The 5,864-nt window shown below is 48.7% G+C and overlaps 1 long non-coding RNA gene across 1 annotated transcript; it reads right to left on the bottom strand.

Annotated features, from left to right (window-relative positions):
* Window positions 1-705: 705 nt before the first annotated feature.
* LOC108446043 lies at window positions 706-1,770 on the bottom strand. Its single transcript, XR_001861151.1, has 3 exons — window positions 1,483-1,770; window positions 1,096-1,158; window positions 706-1,001 (listed from the first exon to the last, which is right to left on the bottom strand). It is a non-coding gene; the product is annotated as an uncharacterized LOC108446043 (long non-coding RNA).
* Window positions 1,771-5,864: the final 4,094 nt, after the last annotated feature.

Raw genomic sequence — 5,864 nt, 5'->3', positions numbered from 1 at the left:
CCATTAGTGAGGCAACTGTGCCTCCCTAGAGCTTACCCAGGAACACTTTCCAGTAACTGTTCAGATACCAATAAATGATGCATAAGCTAAAGATGCTACGTCAATAAGGAGAGGTTGTGTAATAAACAAGAATTATATGAAGGGAAGGGAAAATAAAATCCCTAGTTCAAGTCAAAAAGGGGAAATCCTCTGTATGAAAGCTAGAAAACTGGACTCTTTCAAAGAACCAGCCATTTTTTAAAATCACCAGTAATCCATCCCTTCCATCATTTCTTAAAAATCCTATGTAGTGGTAGCTCAGCTAAGGCAAGACTGCTCTTGGTCCCCTGTGTGTGCCCTGAAGGGGTGAGTCCTCTGTGTGCACTCGGGATTTCCAGGCCTGTAACAGCTGCATCAGGTCTGGGTTGTAGCTGAAACCAACCCCAAACTAACACACAACTGCAGGACATGTCCCCAGGACATACCAAAGCCATGGCATGGAAAGCACATCCATGTCTGTAATTACCACCTCTGTGCCTCCCTGGCTCCCCTTTACTACACAACACAGGGAGCAAGGACCATGGCAGTACACAGAAATCCAGAGATGGGGATTAATGGTTATGATACAATAGAAACAGAAAGGTAACACTATCTAAAAGTGCATTTCTTCTCCTCCTTCAGTCTCATGCAGAATCCTTCTTTATAGGGGACACAAAAGGCAGCAAGAAGGGGAAACCATATACATTTATTAGTCCCTCTGGAGCTGCAGTCTTGGTGCCAGCAGTTCAAAGCCCTCATTTCAGATGATTTTAGTTGGAGGTAGAGTTGTTTTAGCAGAGAGTGTCAAATGAATGCTGGACATGAAGGTCATGTTTACACAAGATAGGTGCTCTGATTTAGTTTAGTTTCTTTGCTGCAATGCCCAAGTTGCTTTATATTAAAGTGTCAGCTTCAGCAACGTTGGTGCAATCCAGGGCTGGAGTGACAGTGTCAGAAACGGGAGTCATTGTCCCTCAGATAGCCTGCAGGACCAGAGATGGAAGAATCCATTCAGCCTCATTTCTCATGCAAGCCCAGCTAGCCTGCAAAACAAAAGGAACCCTCCCTGCCACTTACTTCTTACTCCACTTCTTTGCAGCTGCTGAGAAGAGAGCCCTGCTCCTGCAGACCTGTGGACATCTGCCAGAGCAATGTCAAAAAGGAATTAATTATGATGACAACAATTCTTACCACCATATGGCTGTCAGACTCGCTCAGGGAGGGAGAACACCTCTGTTTTCCCACCTTTCTTTCGCCCCAGGAGAAGTTTCATTTCTGGATAGTTCATGACAGCCTGTCCTTTCACACAGCCTCTCCTCTTCACCCCTTAACATCAGGCTGCTGCTTTCCAGCCCTCTAGGTGCTAAAATTCCTCAACACCTCACTCAGGAGAAGACTCAGATCATGGGTTGGCCAGAGGTTCATTACTGCTTGCAGTTTCTGCCTAGGAGGACTTTCCCTTACCATTGCACTGGTTGCTTTCCTCTTCCTCTCTCCTCCACTGTTGTGTCAATGCTCTCTCCTGCGGTCCTCTCCCAGAAGGAAGTGGGGGAGTCTGGATGGATTGAACCTCATCTCCTCCTCAGCAAACCTGCAAGAAGTCTTGGCTGTGGCCAGAAATGCTCTCGCAGGTCCGTGGTGTGCCGGGCTCTCGTCCCCCCGCCGCGCAGCCCCGGGCGAGGGGCCGCGAGGGCGGCACGGGGTTTCCCCAGCCCCTGCTCAGCCTCGCTCCCATTGGCTGTCCTGGGCAGAGCCCCGGCCGCGGCTGGGGAAATGAGCAGCTCTCCAACACCTACCAACAGTCCCTCCCTAGAGATTGCCTTCCCACCGGACTCCTGGTTTGGTGCACTGTGTTACAGAATCCCCGCTGTAACAGTGGTGATGGACCAGCCCCTGATGACATGGCTGGTCTTTGCCTGAGCAACCCATCTCAAGGAGTGGGAGAGAAATTCATGTCTGCTTTAGTTGTGCAGTGCCATAAGTGTCTCCCTAAAATCAGCCTAAAATTTAGATGAGCAGGGAGGTCATGCTCCTACATCACCTTCTGTCACACACTAAAAGGCCCTCACTGGTTTTTCTAACCTGCTTTTCTGAGCTCTAGCTAGCCCAAGAAGCTCCCTTTAACGCATTCCTCCCTGGTTTCTCACAACCTGCAGCTCAGAAAGCCCTGAGCTGAAATACCTCTCGGAGCAAGAAGGTATGTTCTTGGTTTTAATAGCCCTAGGAGATTTTTACCCATGAATTTGTCCAAATGCTTTTTGAACCATGTAAACACAAGCCCATAGCATACTGTGGCAAGGAGTCCCCAGATGAACAGCGCCCTGTATTGGGAATTTCTCCCTGTTGTTTTGAGCAATCCAGCATGCCAGCTGTGGCTGGTGCCCCTCTATTCTTCTAGAGCATCAACTAGGCAATGGTGTTCCTTGCTTGCCCTCTGGCTGATGCTGTTTCTGATTTTAAAGACCCCTAGCAAAAACAAAGCAAATTCTCAGCTGAAGAATTCATCCCTTCTCAGGCAGACTATGCTGATTTACACCAAGGGCCTGGCCCTCTACCCTTTCTCAAAATGCAGGATGACCCCTAAAGTTTATGTTTGTAAAGCTTTATAAAAACACTTTATGTAGTGAAGGTCAGTGTGCATCTCAGGCATTTTCTGCTCCTGCAACACACACACAGCTACAGTTTTAGCATAAAAATTTCCTTTCAAGACAAGAACGGCAAGACGAAGCAGGCATGAATCCACTGACCAAGAGCTTCTTACAGAAGCTCTTGTTCCATGGCATTCAAGGGATGTTTTGAATGAGGTGATCAGAGTAGCTCAAGCTTAATACAGCTTGACATCAATTAACTGTTAGTGTTGAACCAGAACAGTAGAGTAAGCTGTACTTATTGCTAGCCAGATAGTCTCCAATGGCCAAGGAGAAAATAATCACTAAAGGCAAGGGGAGATTAAAGTGAGGTGACAATGTCAGAGTGCTCTTTTTCTACAAATTATAGATTTTCTTGGCAGTGCTCACAGCCTGTTCGTTCACTAGTACTCACAAGAAGTCTAACTCTATTTTTTCCTTCACCAACCTGTTTATACCAAACCATCTCCCTTCCTTAACCTCAGCTGGAGTGGCTGTGGTAACAAGAATTGTCGGACACACATCAGGAAGGAACAATCCTTCTACTTCACAGGTGACACCAGAGGCCCAGGACACAGAGGTTCATTTCCCTCGAGGGTACAACTTCCCAATCTTCTGCAACCCAGAGGAAGAGAGGATGAGCCACAGTGAAAACATAAGAAGAGCAAGGAAGCAGCAGTGTTGTGGCTCCCTTCTACTGCTGCAAGCTCATTGGACATGCTGCCACAAACCCCTGTCCAAGGGAGAGCCTTGCCAGGCCACCAACGGGGCATTTGTGAGAAATGGTGTCCCCACAGTCCCCCCAGGGCACTGCTCCCCACACAAACCTGCACACAGATGGTGTCATTTGGCCCTGAGGCATCTTGGTAGGAATAAGAGATGCTGTGTTATGGTGCTGCAGCTTGTCTTTGTTCTCCAAGGCCAGACTCTGCCCTCATCATGCCCCAAGACCACAGCAGAGAAAATCAAGCCACTGAGACTGTTGCCTTATGCAAGAGAAACCAAGTCTGCTTCCCCTGCTCCTGGCTGCTCTGCCACGTGAATCTCTGTTCTGCTGGAGAGCAGCTTACCTGGGGGGCAGGCTGGAGTTAATTTGCAGTGCTGGTAGCAGATGGAGGGTCCCTAACCCTCAGGTGAAACCTGACATGGTTTTCCATGAAAGTGGTCTCTGAGCACGGCAGGGTTTTGTGCTAATGATGACAGCCACACACCTGAACAACTGCCACCCCCTTTTCTTGCAACAATCCTTATTTAGAAAATAAAAAGGAGACCCAAAGAGCTCAAAGCCTGCTGACTGTTGGTGCCTGTGCTCCTCGCCCACATCCGTGTCTGACCTCCACAGTGCCTGGCTGTACCACATGTGGTCAGGCAGCACTTTTTTGTGCCAGGAGAACGATTCAGAACGGGAATCAGCCCTTCTTCTGCATTTGCAAGCAGAGCTTAGCCAACAAACTACACAAACCTGGGGCTGAGAAATAGCAATGCCCCCCGGCAGCATGGCTAACAGCAGGGAATACAGCCAGAGCATGCAGAATGCAGCTGGGGTTTTATCCCTCCAAGCTGGTGAACTCTGGGCTGTTCTGCAACCAGAGAAGCTGCTTACAGCAGAGAGCAGAAACAAAAATCCTGCTTGCAAGAGTATTTGGGGAGGGAGATGAGACATGGACTGCCTCCACTTGGCTCTGTTCACAGTGAGGGATCTGTGTTCCCAAGTCCTCTGCACAGGGCTGAGATCCTTGCTTAAAAACTACAGGCTGTTCACAACATTTCCTGACACTGCCCAGTGCTTCCAAAGGCAGGCTCTGGGTTGGGGCAACTCATCTGCAAAGGATGCAGATGAATTTTCTGAGAGCTATGAAATAGCTCTCTCCTGCCTGAGGAACTAAAACAACTTCAATCCATAGAGTGGCCCTAGAAAGACAGAGCTCACTTTTGCAAATTTGGGCTGTGTTGCCAAAAAAGACTGAGGCTCTTCACAGGGATGCAAGGAGACACACTCTCTCCTAGGCAGGAGGATATTTGGGCTTAATTGGCACCATCCGATTGGCACCAGAAATAGAAACTCTTGCTTAGTGCCTGCAGTCAAAACATCTGCTTCACACCTCTTGGCCCTGGGACCTTGAGCCAAAATTCAAGTGCAGCTCTCAAGGGCAACATAGACCCAAGTACCTCTAAAAGTAGTAGACTGAATTAGGATTTCTGCGTGCACAGTGCCTACACCATGATGATTTTTAATTCCAAAGCACAAGCCTTGCAAAGTATCTTACAGGTGAGATATCCAGCAACATGACATTTGTATGTTCATGCTTCTGTGACAGTAGTTTGCTCTCCAGCTCTACCCATTAGGTGATCCTCACATGTAACACACCACTGGGCTATGAAGTTCACACATAAGAGATCTCCTTTATACATAAAGAGTTATGTTGAGGCCCCTTTACTCCTTCACCAGTGGAAGTGGTGAAACTAAAGCACTGCTTTTATGTCTTTCAGCTTTTATCCCTTACTAAGAACCTGAAGAGACACTAATTCTGGTATTAGAGTGCCTTTTTTGTTGTTGTTTATCTTATGCAGCTTGTGAAGATATTTTTGCTAAACTGAAGAAACCCAAGCCCTCAGTCACTGGCACCCCAGGATGGAAGAGCTCAGGGCAGGAGGTGGGTTGCAGCAGGCAGACTTACCTCCTCCAACCCGCCTTCCCCTCTCTCTTTTCCTGTGCCTCCTTCACGCAGAGTCCTCTGATCTGGCCCTTGCTGCTGTGACAGGCTGCTCAGTGTCTGCTGCTGCTCACAAGAGCCTCTGGACTGTTTCACCAAGTGTCCTGTAACTTCAACCACCCCAAAGCATATTTCTCACATGAATCTTTTCTTCCTTTTCCCTTCCTTACCCAGGGACTTTAACCTACCAGAGACAGAGGGGAAGCGAGAGGTGCCACACGAGCTGGAATACTGGGAAGCCCACAGTGCCCTTGAGGGGTTGGAGAACCAGGAATTCCTGGGCTCTGGCCCCCTACTCACCTTTGGGTTTTTGTACCTTTGGGCTGAACACTCGGATCCCCCATCAGATGGCATCACAGCGATTGAAAGCTGCTTGGCATCACTGCTGTTATTGTTTCACATTGCCCTCTTTGCTGGTGCATCAGACCTCACGCAGAACAAACGCCTCGGCGCCTGCCGAAGCCGCTGCCCCTCCCCACAGCACCCTGCCAGCGATCGCCTTCGG

The sequence above is a fragment of the Corvus brachyrhynchos genome, unplaced genomic scaffold, assembly GCF_000691975.1.
Source record: "Corvus brachyrhynchos isolate BGI_N302 unplaced genomic scaffold, ASM69197v1 scaffold152, whole genome shotgun sequence".
Taxonomy (NCBI): Eukaryota; Metazoa; Chordata; class Aves; order Passeriformes; family Corvidae; genus Corvus; species Corvus brachyrhynchos.
The sequence above is the reverse complement of the archived record's forward strand: the minus strand, read 5'-3'. Positions and strand labels throughout refer to the sequence as shown.